Source organism: Megascapheus bottae, chromosome 12 (genome assembly GCF_031878675.1).
Source record: "Megascapheus bottae isolate mThoBot1 chromosome 12, mThoBot2.hap1, whole genome shotgun sequence".
Lineage (NCBI taxonomy): Eukaryota > Metazoa > Chordata > Mammalia > Rodentia > Geomyidae > Megascapheus > Megascapheus bottae.
The window spans coordinates 9,667,497-9,690,865 of NC_143520.1; the positions used below are offsets into that span (position 1 = coordinate 9,667,497).

A 23,369-nucleotide genomic window follows, 5' to 3' on the forward strand; every position below is an offset into this window, starting at 1 on the left:
CTGATATATTGTATATATGTTTATTTGAAATAGGATAGGGAATGGGGGAAAAGAAGATGAGGGGAGGGGGTAGGGAGTGGGAAATGGGGACAAAAACCATGAGAAGGGGTAGCAATGATTGTTAAGTAAAGCACTTTCTATTTGGCAAATTTAATGTAACCTTTCTATTAATTACAATAAAATACATTAAAAAAGAAAAAGTAAGGGAAGGGATGGGTTGGGAGGGATGGTTGAGAACACTGAAAGGGTTGATATTGATCAAGATGCATTGTATTATAAACCACTTTGTTGAATGGCAACTCCTTTGTTCAACAACTTAAATAATAAAAAAGCACCCCACAATCTCTGCTCAGATAGAACTTAGTGAGGCTGAGGAGATAGGACACAAACACAAGAAAAGCCAAGTCATCATAAAGGCTGCAAGAGGACTGTTCGGGGGCAGAGTGTGTTTCGGGGCAGGGGTGGGGATGGATCCTCACTGACCAGATGCTAGAGGTTCACAGGAGGATGAGTTGTGGACATGGAGAATACTTCACAGAATTGATGCTTGGCTGCTTTGGGGCTGAGCCATGCCAGACCTGGAAGGATATTGGAAGTGTGGGAATGGCTCAAAAGGTTCAAAGGAGAAGTTAGGTCCATTTCTGGACAATGTTCCTGAGCTTTTGTAGGCAAGCCTCATTTCTAGCCTTTATTTTTTGGTAGTTAATTAGAGATAAGAGCCTTACTTCCTGCCTGAGCTGGCTTTGAACCTCAATCCTGAGTGGTCAGGAAGCTCCTGGCACAAGGATAAATTTTAATACCTGATTATTGTTGTCCGCTGTGATGCTTCTCATTGTAACTCCAGTCCTGTTCTTTCCCTTCCTTCAGCTCTCCAGCTGTGGGAAAGGGCCAGACTGAGAAGTCAGGCTGAGACTGAAAACAAGGGCTGGTTTATGTGCTGTATGGAATATTTTCAGTCACCTCCCATGGCATGATGAAGATCTAGCCATCTCCCCCTTCAACAAATGTTATGAGCCACGGTGTGATGTAATAATGCATGCAGTGGTTTGGAGGAAAAAACGGAAGCAGGGCCAGGGAAGTAGGAGTAGAAGCAGGAGGTTCTGTTTCAGGGAAATTTGCTAATAGAGTGGAGTCAACCTTGTAGGGGTCTAGCCAGAGGGACAGACAGAAACATCTGGAAGCTGGCTTACTTTTGGGAAACAAGGGGGAGACAGGGGAGACAGGTGGGGTTGAGAGTAAAGAGTGAAAGAGGCAGGCCGTGAATGGCGGTCTCAGGGGAAAAGCATCTTTGTGTGATAGTAAAAATGATAATAACAATAGTTACAGATTATAGAATATTTTCTACAGTTTCCTATTGGAGGCTTTTTTTAAAAGAAAGAAACAAGCATTTTATTTGTAAGGAAATGGAAAGACTTGGAAAAATATCGTGTTAGGTGAAGTAAGCCAGACCTAAAGGAATATAGGCTCCATGGTTTCCCTCATTTGTAAGAATTAGTGCACATCTAGGATTCTCCTAGCAGAGGATCACGATAGCTCAAAAGCTATGTACATACCGCCATAAAGGATAAGACTAAATGAAATGAACTCTAGGTTATGGAAACAAGAGGTTTATCTTTGTGATTGTTGTTCTTAATGTGCTATGTGAAATTATTTTTCTTTTTGTTCTCCTTATGGTCTATCTCATGTTGTTACTTTGGTACCTGGTATATTGTATATTTATTAATATGTTTATTTGAAATAAGGAAGGGAAGGGGAAAAAGAAGATGATTAGGAGAGGGTTGAGGGAGAGAAAGGGGGACAGAAACATGAGAAGTGGTATCAGTGTTCAAGAAGTAATGTACCCACTACCTGACGAATGTAACTGTAACTCCTCTATACATTACCCTGACAATAAAATACAATAAAAAAGAAAGATGCATTCTGTTATTTCATGGCTAGAATAATCTAATATACTGAATATAATCTAGTATTCTTAATATTAAAAATGATCTCCAGGGCCGGGAGTTTGGCCTAGTGGTTAAAGTGCTTGCCTAGCATGCATGAAGACCCAGGTTCGATTCCTCGGTACCACATACATAGAAAAAAGCCGGAAGTGGTGCTGAGGCTCAAGTGGTAGAGCTCTAGCCTTGAGAAAGTCCAAGGACAGTGCTCAGGCCCTGAGCTCAAGCCCAGGACTGGCAAAAAATAAATAAATAAATAAATAAAATAAAAATAAAAATGATCTCCAGTCAGATTCTAGCAGTTTATGTGTATAATCCTGGCTATTCAGGAGTCTGAGATCTGAGGATGTAAGGATCAAGGTTCAAAGCCAACTTGGGCAGACAAATCTGAGAGATTCTTGTTTTTTAATTTTTTTTATTTTTTGTTGATTGTGGGACTTGAACTCTGGGCCTGGCCTTATCCTGGGCTCTTCAGCTCAAGGCTACTGATTTTCTGGTGGTTAATTGGAGATAAGAGTCTTATGGACTTTAGTGACTAGGCTGTCTTTGAACCAGGATCTTAGATCTCAGCTTCCTGAGTAGCTAGGATTATAGGTGTGAAGCCATCGTGCCCAGCAAATCTGAAAGATTCTTATTTCCACTTAACCAGAAAAATCCTGGAAGTGAAGCTATGGTTCAAGTAGTAGAGCACCAGCCTTGAGTGAACAAGTCAAGGGAGAATGCAAGGTCCTTTTCCCTTTCTTGAGTACTGAGTATTGAGCTCAAGGCTTTGAGTTTATGAGGCAGTGTTTTATAACTTGAGGACATTATAGTTCTACTTTCAGCTTGTTTTCCAGTTCAAGTTTCATAGTTTTGCTCATGTAGGCTTTGATTCTCATACCTCTCTCTGATTTTGGAGTAGCTAGGACTACAGGTGTAGTCCACCATGCTCAGTATAGACCACTGTATTCAGCTAGTTTTTGAGATAGTATGTAGCTAGCTTTTGCTTGGGCTAGCCTCCAGATTTGATCTTGTCTCTTAATTGGAGATAGATATCTAACAGACTTTTCTGCCCAGACTGGCTTTAAACCGAAGTCTTCAAATCTCAGCCTTGTGAGCTACCAGTGCCTGGTCTTCTTTTCTTTTTCCACTGCTTTTCCAAGGTGTCCTAATAGCTATCTTTCTGGATTTTGCTTGTGCTGTTTATTCTGTCCAGACTTTTCTGGATTGTATACTTATGAGGAGTATGGAAAAGAAAAGGAAAGAAAAGGCAAGAGAAGAACTAAAAAAAGAGTTTTACCTAGTCTCTCTTAAACAGATACTCAACTCAACACATCTGAGACTACACACCAAGAATTCTCTGGTAGACACAAATCAGGTGTCTTCTAATTCCATGCAATCCACACACTCCCTGGATCAGTAGATCTCATCAGATCCCACAGTTGAAGTCAAATCCCAGTCAAATCCCAGTCACAAACAGTAGATTGTAGCCTGTACTTCTGACATACTATAAATCAGAGTGTTCATGACTTGTGTAGAGCTCAGTTTACTGCAGTGGCTCACAGAAATCAAGGAAATACTTGAATTACTCAAGGTGAATGCTAGATAGGTGACTATCTAGATAAAGAGAGGCCTGAGGCACAGCATGCCAGAAGGGGCTCTGGTGGGCCTTCCTCCAGAAGTCTCCAAGAACCTTTATCTATCTGAAGCTGCCAGATCCCAATGTGTTTGGGCTTTTATGATGCGTTCATTAGTAAACAGGATCGATTTCATCTTTCACCATTTATGATCAAGTCAACCTTCCAGCCCTTCTCTTCTCTGTAGAAGTAGCAAATGGGACTGAAAAATCCCAATGCTTTAATCACTTTAATTGGTTCTTTTGTTAATCAGCCCTCATCCTGACATATCTAGGGGATTTTATTTTTAAATTTTATTTTATTGTTGGGGGGATGTACAGAGCTGCTGCAATTACATTCATCAGGTAATGAACATTGTTACCCCTTCCCATGTTTTCCTCCTACTTTCCATCCCCCATCCCTCCCACTTGCCTTCCCTTTTTCAAATACATAAATAAACATATACAATATACAAAGTACCAAAATCAGATACAGAACAACAACAACAACAACAATCACAAAGATAAACCTGTTGTTTCCATATCTGGAGTTTATTTTGCTTAGCCTCATCCTATATGTCCATATGTGCATAGCTTTTGAGCTTTTGTAATCATCTGCTAGAAGAATCCTAAATGTGTACTAATTATTTCAAATGAGGGAAACTATGGAGCCTATGTTCCTTTGGGTTTGGCTTACTTCACTTAATATGGTTTTTTTCCAAGTCTTTCCATTTCCTTACAAATGGGGTGATGTCATTCTTTCTGATGGCAGCATAGAATTCCATTGTGTATAAGTACCACATCTTGATCCATTCATCTACTGAGGGGCATCTGGGTTGGTTTCATATCTTAGCTATGGTAAATAATGCTGTGATAAGCATAGTTGTGCTGGTAGGCTTAGAATGGCGTTGTTTCTGGATATTTGGGTAGATGCTCAGTATCTAGGGGATTTGTATGCAAGAGACTCTCTAGAGAGTTCAACAATTTTCAGAATTGTCTGTAGGGAAGAAAAAAATAAACATATTTCACAATATCAAACTTCTTAAGTTCTAGGTACTTTTAGGTTAGTGTTTCTACCAGGATTACCAATCATTCATGAAATAGTATTAAAGCTTCTTGCAGAAGGTATTTCCTGTGGATTCCCCTGAATTACTTCCTGTCACTTCCTTCAGGACACCTTTCCTGGCTCTGGCATCCCTCTTTGATGTTGCTTGGTGGTTTCTATGGCTCCATAATCTGGATATCCTCCCTTGTACCCTGCTCTTCTTTTCTATTCTGTTTGGTTAGTGACTAACAGGGCTATGGTATGAGTGTAGTCCCTAAATTCATGCACAGGGGACCCCCACTTCCTCAGTGTTGGAAAGGTGGGGATGATTGAAAGGTGTTGGATTCATGAAGGCCTCATGAATGGATGAATGCCTGCTTTTTAGTAATGCTTTTCTTTTTCTTTTACTTGGTATCCACTGCCCTCAGGTTTTGGCTACATTACAGTAATATGTTAAATGTCATCCTCATGAGATACACTGTCCAATTTTGGTCTTCCAAGCCTATAGAATCATGAGCTGAAATGCATATATTTCCTTAATTAGTTGTTCAATCTTAAATACTCTGCTATAACAACAGAAAATGGCCAAAGACACTGTCAGAGGCTAGATAGTCAAACCCATTTCAATCTTAAATGGATAAATCCTCCTTTGCGGTTTCTCTATTGTATTTTGGAAGCTCAGGGGATCTTATGAATGGTCGTTATTTTATAACAACTCCAAAAGGTAGGTAAGAACTGATCACCTGGCTCTATTGCTAAGCTCTGTCACTTAGAACTGCTTTGTACAAGATGCCCGATCAATTCAAACTATGATTGTCCTCACTTCAGAGGTGGAGAAACTGAAGCCTAGAGAAGTCCAGTTACCTACTCAGGGCCATCCAGTTGCAAATCAGAGTGGGCATACTGCAAACTCCAGACTCCTTCTTTACTGGCGCGCTACTAACCAGGTGCTGGCCAGCCCCATCTTCTCCCACGAGGCCAATCTACATCAGTCCTTCTGATCCTCCTGCTGGACCCTCTAGCTTTTATTTCCCTGCCCTCTGGCTCTCTTACGAGGGACATTGGCGTCCAGTTTGTTGCCAAGGCCTCAGTGCCCATCACCCATCAAGTCCCTCTGGCTGATCACTGCTTCCTTTGTTGGCAACCCATCCCTCAGGTACCTCTCTTGCCCTTGGGGCAGTACTGTTTAATAATACCCCAAACTTGACCGCTCACCAAACAATAACCCCCACTATTTCACAGACAGAAGGGTGGCTCCCTTTCACAGGTGTGGACAAACCAGTTCAGGAGCAAAAAAAAAAAATGAATAATAATTTGGGCTTTCTTCCAGAACACACAGCAAACACACAGGCACAAATTTATTTTTGGGTGTTGAATTGCTCAGAAACAACATTTCGGTTTTTCTATACTTGATTGTTTAGGTTTTACCCAGTTTCATAAGGAAATGTTTGGAAATACCACAGGAAAGTTCGGTTGGAGGGAGGAGAAGGTTGAGAGGAGGGAGTACGGGAAAGGAGCTTTCCTTTCTCATGGCAAGCAGGAAGGCAGAAGATCTTGGAAGAGAAATGCTCCTTGTCATATTTCTGGCTAAACATCAGCATGCAAGGGCATTTCTTTGAATTGAGCTTTATTGCATAGGGAACATATAGTAGAACCCTACATTGGTGAATTTGGAAAAGATTATCTCATGTTCTTTTGGACTGAAGAGTTCTGGTGTTTTGCTTGAAAGGCAAGATAAAAACAAGTAAGGCATTGATGTGGACACAGAGTGCCTGGTTACTGAGCAGAGCCTGACTTCTGCATCCCAGGCCTTTGCTTCTTCAATCCAAGTGTGTGGCCTGAGGGATGGGGTCTCAGCACCAGCCTGTCACTGGGCAGTGACAGGTAAATTTGATAAATTAAGTTCCTTGTGAATAGGTCCCAGTGAGACTCTCTTCAGGAAAGGAATTCATTTAACAGGAAAATGTGCATCATGTGCCATGATTTCCTCTTTCCTCAAATGAGATTGACTAGAGCAAGAGTGCTTGCTCTTCTAAAGCAATGAGCTGCAGGCCTGGAGGTCTACCTGTGATCTGGTGTAGAGAGGCAGTGGGTCAGCCTTTGGAATTTGGATGGAAGGACACTGAAAAGAGTTGCTAGTGGATCTTTTCCTGAAGAGTCATGAAACAGTCAGGCCTTAAGAGGGTATGTGAGAGCTGACGTTCTGAGGGGAAAGCCAAGGCTGGTGTCCCCACACCTGAACTTCAGCCAGAGGAAAAGTGAAGATGGTAAGGGAGGGATGGTTCCGGCACTGTTCTGGTTCAGTCCGAGTCTCAGCGCCTCTTGCTAACTAGAAGATTCTAGATGAAGCAAAGGAGGCTATGATACTAAAGAAGAGGGGACACTGTGACAAGTCCTCAGCAGTGTTGATGACATTTTTTCCTGGTGTTCTCTGAATCCTACCTGTCATGACACAGCTGGGGCTAAATAGGTACATGGGAAACAAGGCAACGAAGAGCAGATGCCTGCTAGGAAGGGTTGAGGGTGGACTCAAGGTGATGGACTTTCCTGCTCCCTCCCTCCTGTTCGCTTCTCACCCAGTGCTGCCTTGGTCCTCTTTCTGCAAATTGCATACTCGCTTTGTGCTCATTAAATACCAGCAGTACTTTCCTAACTAGAAGACACTGTCTGCCATGCTCATGTTCTCTTTGTTGTTGTTGTTTATTCCAGTACTAGAGCTTGAATTCAGAGCCTCTTGCTTGACTATTGTTTTTGCTGACGTTCCACCACTTGAGCCACATCTCCAGTCATCATTTTTCTGGTTATCTGGAGACAGTCTCACAGACGTTTATATCTAGGCTGGCTTCAAATTGTGACCCTCCAGTGTCAGCTGTCTGAGTAGCTATGATTATAGGTGTGATCCACCGGTGCCCAGCTGTCTCCACATTCTAATGAGGAAGATAGTGGACAAAGGACAAAAAGTAGACAGCATTCTGCCATGAAGAACATACATATGGACCAAAGTGAACTTCCAAGTGTTTAAACCACCACAGTCTTCCTCAGGCCAGTTTCTCAGGGTTGCTTACCATTTATTGGTCACTTGTCACCATCTTGAGAACCCCCTTTCCTCCTTTTCCTCCCCCTTTCCCTCTTCTTCTAATGAAGAGATTTGCATTTTCATTTTGCACTATCTGTAATTGTGCAGCCCAGGCCCCATCTTGCTGAAGCACGAATCAACTAGTAGGTAGAATAAGTCTGTAAAGCAGCCAGTTGATAAACCGTGAACAGGGAGGAGGTGGTGGCATTCTCTCACCGAGGAGTTTAAAAATAGTACAAAGCCTCACTCTTCTGCTCTGTTTAAACGGGTGGTTTTGCCCCGAGGCAGGGACGTGAGCATCGTTCCTGAGGTACTTGCCTGTCTGTCCACAAATCCTTTGTGAGCACGGAGACCTTCAAGGAGGGTCAAGATGTTCATGTGGCATTGAATTTTGCCTTTTCTAGTTGTCACATATAAGTATTATAAAGAAACCACTTTTTTTCTCTTTTTAAAGAGTACATTGATGTTCACAAAAACTTGTCAGTGAGAACCTGAAATGTTCTCGTGAGACACAAAGGAAGCTCCTGGCCCTGGCACACGTGGTCTTTCTGCTTCGGGCACATTGAGCTCTTGCTAGGCCTATGTGGATTAGTCCAGAAAGGTCAGAAGCTTTTCTGAAGATGATTTCACACTGCTCATTTTAAAGGCATTCACAGTGAGCTTGACTGTGCCTTATACAAAGTGTCCAGATTAACAAAAATCGTGGCTTTTACAAAACTACATGAAAATGGTTGTTTGCCTGTCATGATGAGGGGAGGTATAATATATTCCTTCTAGAAACTGTGTCTGCAGATTGAATCTCAAGCAGCTGATGCATTTATGATGTTAAGTTTAATCTACAGATAAGGTAGACATGTTGGTAGATATGTCTTAGTATATTGCTGCTGAGATTTTTGTGGGAGAGAGGGACTGGGGCTTGAACTCAGAGTCTTGTGTACTTGTTTGTCATTTTCACTCAAGGCTGTCATTGTATCACTTGAGCCACAGATCCACTTTCCTTTCAGTATTTTTGAAGCTTCCTTTCCAGGTTGAAAAGGTATGAGAAATCCAGAAGAGCCAAAAGACTCTGGTAAGTCTGCTCATTTGAGGCATTTCTTATCTGTAGAGAGACTTTCTGTAGAGATGTCACAATATTAGCCTATTTTCTGACCAGGTTCTCTGCTTTTCTTGAATTAGTTCTTTAGTTTGGAAGGTGTTAATTTTATTTTTCCTCATCTGGGTAGATTTGAAGTCTATAGCATGAAAAGAGAAAAATGATGAGACCAGAGATGTAAGGGACAATTATGGAAATCATAGTAGGAAAGAAATGATGTCTTCAAGAAACTCTACCTCTTTTCTAGATGGCAACACAATTAGAGAACAATATGAGACAGTATATAATCAAGTGCTAAATTGTGTGTGGTGGATAATGAGTGCTATAGGAATTCACAGGAGGAGAGTAAGACTATGGAGCAATCCGAGGTGTTTTGTGCCAACAATCTCCCTCCCAGAGATTCATGTCTGCGTTTTCTTTGAGCGTTGATTGGAAGCTCATCTGGCCCATTTTATGAATCTGTCATTAACAGGCAGGATTGTGTCTTTTGTAGGTTCCGATTGCTTTTAGGTTAGGCTGGCTGGGTAAATGGGAAATGGAAAGCAATCACCCACAGCAAAGTTCTCTCGGTATCTGAGGGAACAAGTGACAAAATGCCCACTGCCATTTGAAGCTCTTGTTTCAGTCTTCCTGACAATTTCTGCACAGAGTGGAAAGCTGCTAAGACATGGATCTCTATGGTGACAGCCTACATTTTTCAAGGGATACATCTTTTCCACCATGGAGGTTGGCAGCTGTGGTTCAGTTCCCCTGGCTAGCCTCCTTCACACTTTTCACAGAGCAGCTCGAAGGCTAGCAGGAGCTGATGGGGATGGTAAATATTTCTCATTGAGTGTGAGACGGTGGGTGGAAATTTTTCCCGATTTATAATGAGACATCATCCTCTCAGTGGGAAGGGTTAAAATCAGTCAAGCTGTGGACGTGGGTAGCTCTCAGCTGTTTCCCAGGAAGCGCAATGCCTACAGATTTTGAAGGATCCTGACATATCTGAAGTTTTGACATACTTGCATCCTGAAAGAGATATTCTCCATGAGGTAAATTTGGACTATTTTCTCTGACAGATGCGGTGAGAACAGAAAGCTGTAGAAAAGCTGAACCAGCTTGAACATTTGGTGGAATCTATATTCAGACTCCAAGGAGAGAATGTCGATGGATCAAGACCCAGTTAGCCTGTCTGCCGGCAGGACTAGTAAGCTCTGCCTTATTGCCTACTGCCTGTTGTAGACACCAATGTCATGGAAAACATGCCATTCATGGTTTAACATGGTCATGATCTCAGAAAAGCACCCTTTATATGCATTTTGGCTTTAGGCTTTGATTTTTTTTTCTTAACTAAGTGAAAAGGCAGTGTAACCAAGCTTAGAAAATATTATGCAGTAGTTGTACAAAGAGGTTCCAATTCCAGTAAGTCAGGTTATGGGAGTAATGCTTCCCGAGACTAAACATATTTATCTGGAAAATATCATGTAACCCTTCTATTAATTACAATAAAAATATATTAAAAAAAAAGACTAAACATAGAGCTTCCCTATGACCCAGCAATTCCACTACTTGGCATTTACCCAATCGTCCAGAAACAAGGATATACTAATCCACTAGCACAACAATGTTCATTGCAGCACTATTTACCATAGCAAAGATATGGAACCAACCCGGATGTCCCTCAGTAGATAATTGGATCAAGAAGATGTGGTATTTATACACAATGGAATTCTATGCTGCTGTCAGAAAGAAGGACATTGCCCCATTTGTAAGGAAGTGGGAAGACCTGGAAAAAATCATATTAAGTGAAGTAAGTCAGACTCAAAGGAACATAGGCTCAATGGTTTCCCTCATTTGTCATAATTAGTAGAAACCTTGGACTCTCCTAGCAGAAGTTTACAATAGGGCAAAACCTAGATACTTAAGGCCATATAGGATGAGGCAAAATGAAAGGACCTCCAGGATATAGAAACAAAAGCCATATGATGAGTGATTGTTATCCTTAATGTACTATGTTATCTCTCATGTTTTTTGCTGTCCCTTGATTATCTCATATGGTTACAGTATTTCACCTTGTTATCTGATATATTGTATATATGTGTATTTGGTTATTTGAAGTCGGATAGGGAAGGGAGGAAAACAAGATGAGGGGAGGGATGGGGGAGGGAAATGGGGACCAAGACATGAGAAAGGGTATCAGTGTTTGTGAAGTAATGCACCTTCTATATGGTGAATATAATGTAACCCTTCTAATAATTACAGTAAAAAATATATGGGAAAAAGAATACCTGTCTAGCAAATATAAGCAAAGCTTAAATTCTGCTTATAAGGATTTATTTTCTATTTCAAAGGATAAAAATAGAGACTAATAAAACTTTATGTTTATTGTCTAAAATACCTCTGTTTTCTTTATTATAGCTTGGAATTAATCACTCAGTAGAATTAGGTTGTAAAAGAGCATCTTGCATTTGAGACCCCCTGTCTCCTTGCCCCCCAGTCCTATTTACTTTGGTAACTGAAGTGGGGTAATAATAGCTGACAGAATAGTAATAATGATAGCTAATACTTTCTGAGCCTTTACTACTCTGCAGGTACTCTGATAAGCTAACTAGATGTTATTTACTCATAATTCTTTTTCATTTTTTATTGTAATTCTCCAGATAGAAGGTACATTACTTCACAAACATTGATACCCTTCTCATGTTTTTGTCCCCCTTTCCCTCCCCTCAGCCGCTCCACTCATTTTGTGTTCCCCCTTCCCTATCATACTTCAAATAAACATATAAATATATACACAATATATCAGATAATAAGATAAGATACTGTTATGAGAATAACCAAGGGACAACAAAAAAATATGAGAAATAACATTAAGAACAACAGTCTCACATTATATGGCTCTTGTTTCCATATCCTGGAGTTATTTATAATTCTTGTAACTATCAGGCTCCTTGTTTTATAGAAAGGAAGCAAGACACACAAGATACAAACTTGCCCCAAGTTATAACAGAGGGTAACAGAGCTAAACTCATCTCATTCAGTTTAATTCCAAATCCATGTACTTCATAGTTGAGTTTTTCCTTATTACACAATGTCATGTGGCAGGTTTTCATGCACTGTGGAGATGACTTCTATAAGTTGTTCAAAACTGAACAACCTCACCCAGAAATCTAAGAGCAACTAGAATTGTTTTGTTGAGAGCCATATGGGTTGAGCAATGATTGAGTTTTCTTGAGATGCTCTGTTTTCCCTCATGGTAAAGAATGCAGGGTCTGTGTTCTCTGGCACGAAGACTTTGAGCAGTCTTCGGATGGTTCAGGTAATAGTCCCTTCGAGCCCTGTCCTTACTGCAAGAACAGAACTTAGATCTAAGGAACCCTCTGTGAGAGAGGAAAGGCAAGGCTGGAGAGTCTTCCAAAGACATTGTTTGAATCCAAGTGTGGGCTGGATAACTACTTCTAATCCCTCATTTGAGGTCAGGGAAGTGATTGGTTTCACCTTGTTTACGTAGTCCAGGAAGGTTATCTATAGGCCAGCCAATCAAGGCCTGACACTTCCAGAAACAACATGGCCATTACGGTAAATCAGACTGGTCCACTTATTATCTGGCTTGCTAAATTCGCAGTGAGCCTTCCCAAATGTGCTCACCACTCCTGTACACCAAAGCAGTGGCTGTGCATGCTTTTCCTGTTTGCTTAGCAAAACCTAGTAAGTGTTGATTTTCCCCACTTCCATGAGTATGCCACTGAAATTTCCTTTAAAGATTTAAGTGACAGGGCCGGGAGTTTGGCCTAGTGGTTAAAGTGCTTGCCTAGCATGCACGAAGACCCGGGTTCAATTCCTTGGTACCACATACATACAGAAAAGCCGGAAGTGGTGCTGAGCCTCAAGTGGTAGAGCTCTAGCCTTGAGAAAGTCCAAGGACAGTGCTCAAGCCCTGAGCCCAAGCCCAGGACTGGCAAAAACAAAAACAAAAACAACAACAAAAAAAGATTTAAGTGACAACTGTAGAAGTATGGCTCAATATATCACATTTATGGAAACGTTACTGCTGATTCTTATTAATCACCAGGTTGCATTGTTTTAAAGACACTTTTCCTTGGCAAGATTGAATCTGTTTTGTGTTACTTTCACAATCTTTCTAGAACTCACATGGCCGGGCATAGAAAGGGTGAAAAATGCATATACAAATAATTTATTTTAGTGCTTATGCAGTCTTAACCCCACCCAGGATTTAAGGTTATCTCTCTGGTTTAGGCAGAGCCTTCTTATAATAATTAAAGTCAAAAACTGAAGTGAAAAAGGAAACCTGAAGCTCCTTTACAAATGAAGAGGCCAATTAGCCGAGATGAAAAGCAAATCTTTCTAAGTGCTCTTTTCTACTAAGTTATCATTTTCTAGTCATTACCAAGCAAGCAGAACTTACCTTGAGTCTCATTTGATGAATAGGAGTTGTCATTGCAATTACTTGATTTTTGCCTGGATTGTCCAGGATGTTTTAGGGTTCATATCAGTATCAGAACCAGCGTCTGATAGAAGACATCAAGACCAACTCTAAATTCATCACTTTTTCTGGACCCAGCTCCTCCCAAATGACAATGAGATGACTTTCCAAACTTGTTGGAACTATGTTGCCAATAAAAATATCACAGTGAGGAGCCAACATCTCATCAAAGCCTCATTTGTAAGGGGAATTGCTAGACGCCTTAGAAAAGACGCGTCAGATACTGCTTTTCTTTCAACAAATGGTAGTCCTTCCTGGGGCATTTTCCAAACTGCCTTTTACCTCCTCCATTCAAGACTTGTCAAAGAATTTTCACTTAGGCAATAACTCACTCTTGTCTGACTTTGTTTTCCTGTCTCTAGGACTGAAGGGCATAATCAACATGACTCTTGGAGAAATTCCCAGTTACTATCGAAGAGTTATCAATGGACTCAAACTGATGGTGAAGTATAATAAACCAGGAAGAATCCTGGTTACTTTCTTCTTTTATGTTGGTGAACACACTCCACTTTCATTTTCCTAATGTAGAAACCAATCCTGTGCCTGAATCTGTGTGCTCATTTTAAAATTCCCCTTTCCTTCTCCATCACTTCCAATTATGTTACTTTCCTATTTGCTTAACACAATAAGGGCTTATTTCCTGCTCTTACAAAGCCAGCAGTTGTCAGTGGGAGCAAAGGAGCATGTGTGGTAAGAAAAGGAAAGCTGTGAGCCATGACTCAGGAGTCCTGGGCCTTCTTCACTGTGTTCCACAATTCGACGAGGCCTACTTGGTGTTCTCTGTTGATTCTTTGCACTCTGCTGGCTGATAACTAGTGTGAGAGCAAGAAAGATGAGGGGGCATTTGAGGATTGGGACTGAAAGTGCAGGACATTGTACTACACTTCACATCCTATTGAGTAAAACAACAAGGCTCCAGTACAGCTTCATGGAAGAGAAAATAAAATCAGAGCATCTACCTGGTCCTGGCCATTTATGTGGGGGAGGATTTAATGATATAGTATGTGTGAAGGTACTTGATCAAACTCTTAAACACACATTCAAGTTTATAAATGTTCAGAAGCCATTTTGAATTCTACCTTCACTTCCAGGAAGCCATTTTGAATTCTACCTTCGTTCCTGTCAGAATGAAGTAGATGAAGGTTACCTTTGTGTTCTCTCATTTTACTATTCAAACTTAATTTTATTTTTACATGTTTTTAGTATCTGTACATATAGGTGGACATTTCAAATGTGACTGATGTGTTGGTATAAAAAAGTGCTATCAGAAAGATTTCAGCGCTCTAGGATTAATGGAAATATTGTCCCCAATCATCCTCAAGTCTCATTACTTTTCCCCTCATCTTGCTTTTAAGGATGATGTAATATTGAATGGGAATAAAAGGTCTACAGATTACTCATAAACACTGGTGAGTTTTCCATGTATCTATCCAAGAAAGAAATAGATATGGGGGGGCAATGATTCATTATGTACGTGAGGCAATTACGTCTCATCTGGCTTTGTCTTCTTTACAGCATTGGTATCCTGGCTGCTGTAGGCTGGGGAAGGCCCAAGTTGTTCACATTAAAAGTAGCAGAGAGGTCTTTGAAAATGGTGGCTACAAGATTCTTGGCCTACTTAGAGCTCTTCAGGTAGTGAGAAGACAATGCTGCAGGAGGAAATCCTTCACTTTTTTGAACTATTGCCGTTAGTATGTAATTCTGGTGATTTATGAGCACGGATGATGCAAAAATCCAGTTGCTCCTTACATAGAGACTTGGTGCATGTTTTTCTGATCTGAAGAAAACCAACATAGGTTCTGTTGAATTCATGTTATTCTAGTTCCATGCGAATTATAAATTATGTGGGCAAATTTTCTCCCTTTCCAAAAGAATTCTCTAGTTTGCCAAATGATTCACAATATATTCAGTTAAATAACAAGACCTTCTGTTGTACTTGCAGTATGATTTTTTAAAATACAAAATCTGATTAACATTGCTCTTGTTCAATGTAACTCTTCTGCTTACTTAATGTGTTATGAACTAAACTTTAGAAGACTGAAGGTCTGATAGGTAGTCAGCTTCTTCCTGGATTTAAATGAAATTGCTGGCCTCATTACTTTCTCATTTTTTCTTTTGATGGTACTGGGACTTGAACTCGGGGCCTCATGCCTTTGCTTAGCTTTGTCAGTTCATGGCTATTACTGTATCACTTGAACCATGCCTCCAGTTATGGCTCTTTTGCTGGTTAATTGGAGATAAGGATTTGTTTTTCTGGGATGGTGTCAAACTTCTATCCTTAATTCTCAGCCTTCTGTGTAGCTAAAACCTTATAGGCATGAGCCACCTGCACCCAGTCTTCACTATTTTTTTTCTATTTTATTTTCCCATTAGGAAAGCGCAGAGCTCAGATAGATGTGTTAGTGAAATGCACCATAAACCCCAAGCAAGGAGCAATCAGTCACCATTAAAATTCACCAGGATCAAGCCGGGCTCGATGGATCACACCTGTAATCCTAGCTACTCAGGAGGCTGAGAGCTGAGGATCAAGGTTCAAAGCCAGCCCAGGCATAAAGGACCTGAGACTCTTATCTCCAGTTAACCTCTAGAAAATGGGAAGTGGGGCTTGGATCAAGGTTAGGGTAGAAGCCTAAGCTGAAGAGTTCAGGGACAGTGCCCAAGTCCAGAGTTCAAGCCTCAGGACCCACAAAAAAAAGTCCACCAGGATCAAAGGTGCTTGAGGAAATATAGCTATTTATTGGATGGATGATAAAGTTGAATTCATGAAACAGTTCCTTCTCCATGGGTGATTTCTTGGTATTGGAGCTTTAGAACTGTATGCTAAGTATGAGTGGCAGGACTCCATCTCACACTTAAAGGACAGATACCAAATTGTAGCGGAGTCTAACATCATCTTTTTAAGCTCTTCCCTTGGAAATAATCCCTTTTTCCTTTAAGATCAACATCTATAAACCGTTATATAAAGAAGTTGGTAACAAGAGAATCAGAAGATATTTAGGGACTAACTTCAACTTGTTATTAAACCTTTTCAAAATCAGTGATAAATGTTATAAGAAATCGGTTTGATGTTTAAAGCTCAACTACTTAGCCATGGAACTTGTAGGTAGAATATTTTGAATCTGTGAAAGAAAATTAGAATAACACAAATCATTTGATGAAACTATCCTCTCAGAATTCTAATTTATCTCAAAAAATAAATATTTTAATGGTTCTCCAGTGTGCTTATTTTTAGTCTTGTATTCTGTAAGTTACAAGGAAGTTGCTTTCATGCATGTGAAATGCAATTCTCTCCCTGTAAAAACTTGACACAGTGCTTATCCATTTGATTTGATTGCATTTGCGTGTTCATTAATATAATAGAAACATGTAGCTTCCCCCATGTTTTCACAGGCTCATTCCTAATGAACTGCAGCCATTTTCTCACATCACATGTTAGTATACAGAGTTAGGGCTGTTGGTAGATCAGCTGTGAAATGGTAGTGCAGAGCCAGGGAAGGGAAGTATTAGCCCATTCAGTATTGAGAGGGAGGGAAGACTATGGACTGGACAAGACTCTTAAAGTCTCTACAATTTCAACTACTCAACTGAAACTTCCAGAAAAGATTTACATGGATGTAGGTGAGATGCGCTTGCAAAAAAGGCCCATCTCTGGGACAATAGGGGATCACTCTTCTATGGAGCTCAAAATCATGATGGCTTCATGATCACGCTAGCTGGTCTATATATTTCCAGTGTGTTTTAAAATATTGACAGTGATGGGCCGGGAGTTCAGGCTAGTGGTAGAGTGCTCCTCTAGCATGCATGAAGCCCTAGGTTCGATTCCTCAGTACCATATACTGAGAAAAGCAGAAGTGGTGCTGTGGCTCAAGTAGCAGAGCTAGCCTTGAGCAAAAGACCAAGTTCAAGCCCCATGACCCACCAAATACAACAACAACAACAACAACAACAACAACAACAAAAGAACACCAAAAGTCAGAAATAGGAAAGAGAATGCAGTCAAGATTCAATATATAGCCTACAAAATTAAGAAAAATGAGAGAAGGAATGGGTGGAGAGGGATGGGTAAAAATGTTGAATGGCTGACATTTGATCAATACATTGTATCCATAAAATGCTTTATCAAATGGCAGCTCCTTTGTACAATTACAAATATATACATATACATATATACATATGTATATATATACATAATCCTTATTTCCTCTCCAGAGAAGTCTCTTTTTAATTTTTAGCCCACTCATTAATGGGGTTGTTTTATAAGGATCTGTTATTGAGGGATTTAATTTTTTTTATTGTAATTAATAGAAGGGTTACAGTTATATTCCCCAAATAGAAGGTGCATGATTTCACACACATTGATACCCCTTCTCATGTTTTTGTTACCATTTTCCTCCCCCTACCCTCTCCCCTCATCCTGTTTCCCCCCTTCCCTTTCCTATTTCAAATAAACAAATAATTGTATATACAGTATACCAGAATACCAGGTAAGATACTATAACAACTTGAGATTAACCAAGGGACAACAAAAGAGATTCTCATTCTCATTAAGAACAACAATCACCCATTATGTGGGTCTTTTTCCATATCCTGGAGGTCCTTTCATTTAGCCTCATCGTATATGGCCTTTGTATCTAGGTTTTAAGCTATTTGTAATCTTCTGCTGTGAGAGCCCAAGGTTTATACTGATTATGACAAATGAGGGAAACAATTGAGCCTATGTTCCTTTGAGTCTGGCTTATTTCACTTAATATGTTTTTTCCAAGTCTTTCCATTTCCTTACAAATGGGGCAATGTCCTTCTTCCTGATGGCAGCATAGAATTCCAATTATCTACTGAGGGACATCTGGGTTGGTTCCATATCTTTGCTATGGTAAATAGTGCTGCAATGAACATCATTGTGCTAGTGGATTTAGTATGTCCTTGTTTCTGAATGATTGGGTAAATGCCAACTGCTGGGTCATAGGGGAGCTCTATGTTTAGTCTTTTCAGGAACTGCCACACTGCTTTCCATAGTGGTTGAACGAGTTTGCACTCCCACCAACAGTGTAGTATTGATCCCTCCTGGCCACATCCCCTCCAGCATCTGTTGTTATTAGATTTCTTGATCATGGCCATTCTAAGTAGAGTAAGGTAAATCTCAGAGTTGTTTTGATTTGCATTTCTTTTATGGCCAGAGTTGTCAAGCATTTCTTCATGTGTCTATAGGCCATTCTTATTTCTTCTTCAGAGAAGACTCTCTAAGTCTTTGGCCCATCTTTTAATGGGATGGTTGTTTCTTTGGAGATTACTTTTGGAGTGATTCGATTTTTTGAGTTGTTGATGTATTTTAGATATGAGGCCTTTGTCTGTTGTATGGTTGGTGAAGATCTTCTCCCACTCTGTGGACTTTCTATTTAGCTTGCTAGCTATGTCCTTTGCCATACAGCAGCTCTGCAGTTTAATGCAGTCCCCTTTGTCCAGACTTTCTTTGATTTGTTGTTTCTGGGTCTTTATTAAGAAATTTTCTGCTTGTGCCAAGGAGACCTAGTGTGTCTCCGATTTCTTCTTGTAAAATTTTCAGTGTATCTACTTTTACCTCAGGGTCTCTGATCCACTTGGAGTTAATCCTGGTGCAGGGTGACATAGAAGGATCCCACTTTAGTTTTCTGCAGGTGCTTAACCAGTTCTGCCAGCTCCACTTGTTGAAGGGGCTGTCTTTCTTCCATTCTATTTTTTTTTTGGCTTCCTTACCAAAGATTAGGTGGCCATAGGTTTGTGGGTTGATTTCTGGGTCTTCAGTTCTATTCCATTGGTCCTCACGCCTGTTCTTGTGCCAGTACCAAGTTGTTTTGGTTACTATAGCTCTGTAATAGAGTCTGAAGTTTGGTTTAGAAATCTGCTCATCTCCTTGAGTTACCTAATTCTGTTTTTTACATTGAGTATTATGACTGTATTTGCTCATCATTTGCCTCTCCATTTCTCTGTATCTGTTTGTTTAAAAATCATAATTGCATTATGGCACTAAATGAATATGAAATTGGTGGCACCCTTTCTGGTACTAGTGGTGCTTCTTTTTTCTTTCCTGATGCAGACCTATCATGAGCTCTTCTTTTGGAAAGGATCAACTTAAACAAGTGAAGGAAACCAAACTCCCTCTGCCTTCCTTGCAGAAGGAAGGCAGGGCCTGTGGAGGGAGTTCTGTAGGGAGGAAAAAGCCACACCTCCTGGGAACATGTCCCAATTCAGGGAAGAGCCTCAATATCTTCAATAGGGTTAACCTTGACTGGTATAGCTGCACAGTAAAAACATCTGCATGTAGGTTGAAGTTGAGATTCTACCAGAATTGGCAGATGTCTTTGAAGGAGGTCTATTTTCTGATGAGCTGAGGCTACCACTCATGAAATGCCAAGACTAAAATTGCAGAACCTTCTGCCACGTGGTGTCACTCCCACCCTGAAAATCTTGACTTCTCTTATTCTTCCCACACAGATAAATTATAGATAGAAGAAGTATTCAATTCAGCAAACTGTCTTGACTCTGCAATTCTAAATGATCTGTGGACTGTTTCTTATGTCCCAGCTTTGTGTAGACTTAGGTATAAATTAGATGATCTCTCACCTATGCTTAAGATCAATTAGTATATAATTTAAAAAATATAGCTTAAGATCTGCATCTGAACTGCGCATAGACTATGTACTTTTCCCATGGGAAAAGTAAATTATCTTGGGTTTGGAAACTTGTTACAATTTGTAGGGGGGAAACTGGTGCAAGTATAAAAAAAAATCCACAAAATAAGAAATTGCTACACATTCTCTTCCCATTGTTAGTCCCTCTGACACTCCTGTATTTTACCACTTCACCTATCACCAATAAATTCTTTATATATCACACTAAATAAAGTATTTATTTGAAAAGAAACAATGAGATCGTTCCATTATGAAAAAAAGTGGGCCCCTGCAGACACTGAGTCTGCTGGCACCTTGACTTTTCAGACTCCAGATATGTGACAAATCACTTTTCTTCTTAAATTTGTATTTACTTGTGTTACTTTTGTATGTAGGTACTTGTGTTTAAACTTGTGGTTCCTTCGATTTTTTGTTGTTGTTGTTGTTGTTTGAGGATGGTACTGTGACACCTGAGCCCTAGTTCCACTTCAGGCTTTTGGTGGTTACTTGTAAATAAGGGTTTCATGGACTTTCTTACCTGGGCTGGCTTCAAATCATGATCCTTACTGTCCTGAGTAGCTAGGATAGAGGCAAGAGTCACTGAAGCCTGGTTATTCTCCATTGTTTTTACATCAGCTAGTAAATGATATTTTGTGACAGTATCCTGAATGAACTAAGAAGATAAATGGGGCAGAACTTAGAGTGTAGATGCCAGCTTCTGCAGGGTCCCCAACTTTCTATGGACACTGAGGAAATAACAGTATGTTCATGGGGCTTCCATTGCCAGAAGATGAAAGCCTTCATTCAAATGGAAGCCCTGGTGACATCATGTAGGGCTCGGCCCATAGAAGGCTTGAAAATTCAATGAGATACATAAAAGGCTGGTGGACAAAGCAAAAGTCAGAGGTCTCAGTCCTGTGCCCATGTGGATAGGAGGGCCAAGGAAGGAGCCCCAAAGCAGGGAAATAAGTATTCGATGGGATATTCCTACTATTTTAAAAAACATGGCTTAGAAACATAAAGCACTGTTTTAGGAGCACAAACAGTATTGGAAAGCTCTGGTGTTGGAACGATTAATTCTCACATGGAGTAAATCTCTGCCTCTGTCTTGGTTTCTGCTGTGGAAAATGGGGACATGAATAACTTCATTTGTGGTGCCATTGAGTGGCTTCAAAGAGATCGCAGTGTGTGAAGCAGAATTTGCTATTAAATGGAGTTGTTAGTTCATCACAATAGGGAGAAGCAGAGCAAAGCTTTATTCTTACTCTAGCATGACTCGACTAATCACCAGCTGTAGGGCCACTGAGCTCATTTCCGAGACTTGGTTTCATTATGAGGAAAGTAAGTCAGGTTAGTGTTCTCTAGACTTTTGGGGGGCCGGGGACGGGGCAGCTTCTCAAGCTTGCATGATCAGAAGCAGCACCTTGAACTCTTGTTCAAAGGCGGATCCTAATTTTGTGGGTCTGCAGGTACAAGGAGCTCCCAGGTGCCAATGGTTCACAGGGCAGCTTTCTTAAGGGCTAGCTATCACTCTGTAAAAACAAACCACATCTGGGCTTGCTGATAAAAGCCAATAATCCTTACCCCTTGGAAGAGGAAACTGGAGATCTGGGACCAGGACAGAGAAGACTCCACCCTAAATGATGGCTAGGTGTGGTTGAAGTGTTCCCAATCTATGGGGGAAACAATGGCTGGGCACAGTGGAGTGAGCTTGTCACCTTAGCAGCAAAGGCAAGCACAGTTGGAAGACTGCAGTCCAGGCCAACCAGGGCATTCGGCAAGATCCTGTCTTGAAAATCACCAGTGCAAGGAAGAGGCTGGTGGTGTGGTACTGCGTCTGCCTAGCACAAATGAGGACCTAAGTTCAAACCCTAGTATCACCGAAACAAAGCAAAAATCTACAATACACGAAGCCCCTGAGAAAACAAGATGATATCTTTTTCAATGCACGCAGGAAGATTGGAGCCAGTGACTGAAGCCTGTTGGAAAAGGAAGTGGTAAGTATGGGTTTGGAGTCGAGGGTGGGGAAGAAAACCAAAGAGAATTGTGTAAGACAAATTGCATCAAATTCCCTATTGTACTCAGTTCTTAATTGGGACTCAGCAGAACAATACAAACCTTATATGTCTTTAATACTTTCCAAGGAGAGACGCTGTAAAACTTCAGCATTTCTGAATTTAATCCATTACAGGCTCCTACACTTAATGAAATTACAACAATCCAACAAATGATATAATTGCCCTAAATACTGCTTTAATATAATTATGTGTAACTCACTGGGACATGCTATTGCAGTCTATAATATAATTATGACATATACTGTTATCACAAAATTCCTTATCCAATACATACAAGGAATGTAGTTTACATTGTAATCAGGTGTCAGAGCTCCCATCTGACTATGTCCTGATTCAAGAGAATGATAGGAATGTGAATATATATATATATATATATTTTTTTTTTTTCTGATTAGCTAGACGTGATGGAGGGATCAAAGAGAAAGAGATCAGGCCTATGATCACCTGCATCAGAAACCTTGAGGGTATTTAGATTACAGTTGCTTTCCTATGTATGCCGAGTTGTTTATTTTTTTTTAAAACTGTTTTCTATTTTTTATGTCAGTCCTACGGCCTGAACTCAGGGCCTGAGCACTGTCCTTGGGCTTTTCTCAAGGCTAGCACTCTACCACTTGAGCCACAGCACCACTTCCGGTGTTCCTATATATGTGGTACCAAGGAATTGAACCCAGGTCTTTGTGCATGCTAGGCAAGGACTCTATCACTAGGCCAAACTCCTGCCCTGTTTTCTACATTTTGATGATTTCCTTAGGATAAACTGTGATGGATACTTGTTTCAGGATTGTAGCACCAAATTACATAGTGACAGAACATTTCCCAGGTTAGCCTGTGTCTTTTTTTAGGTCTGTCTGTCTTGGAACCCATGGAATTACTTCAGACTTAGCTGGAATCTGCTTGTCAGCCTAGCAGGAGGGCACAGAGGTCTCCCTTGGGAGCACACTGGCTCCTCCAGCACTGGAGGACTTCGCTTTCTAGCTGGTGAGTGATGCTTTCTTATCTTCCTAAACCAAAGTGAGCTGGAAAAGCCATTGATTTACTTAGTCTTAGATGAATGTCCATGTATCATAAAATGATAGCTGTTTCTTCTAAAGATTTATGATGGTGATATTTGTTCAAGAATGGAAGCTTTATCTCTCACTTCTAACCTGTGGCACAATCAGGAAAGGTGATATGTGTATTATCATGGTAGTTAACAGTAATGAAGCACTTCTTGACTCATCCTCACAGAAACTGTCTTTCCATGAATCCCCTTGTATTGATGGAGAAACTGAGTTTTTGAGCCGTTCATTGTCTTCTCTTGGGGTCCTCATAGTTAGTAAGGAGCAGTTTTAGAGATTTACAAATCCAGTTGTCATAGAGACCAATGGAGGAAAAATATTTGCACTATGGTATGCACAGTGGTATTAACATTAT

The 23,369-nt window shown here is 40.5% G+C and overlaps 1 long non-coding RNA gene across 1 annotated transcript in view; it reads left to right on the plus strand.

The window, feature by feature from the left end:
• LOC150056194 (uncharacterized) overlaps positions 1 to 13,699 on the plus strand; it is a 58,860-nt gene extending 45,161 nt beyond the window's left edge. The window contains exons 3-4 of the long non-coding RNA XR_016537302.1: positions 9,810 to 9,937; positions 13,597 to 13,699. This is a non-coding gene — a long non-coding RNA (uncharacterized LOC150056194). The remainder of the gene's footprint in view (positions 1 to 9,809; positions 9,938 to 13,596) is intronic.
• The last annotated feature ends 9,670 nt before the right edge of the window (positions 13,700 to 23,369 follow it).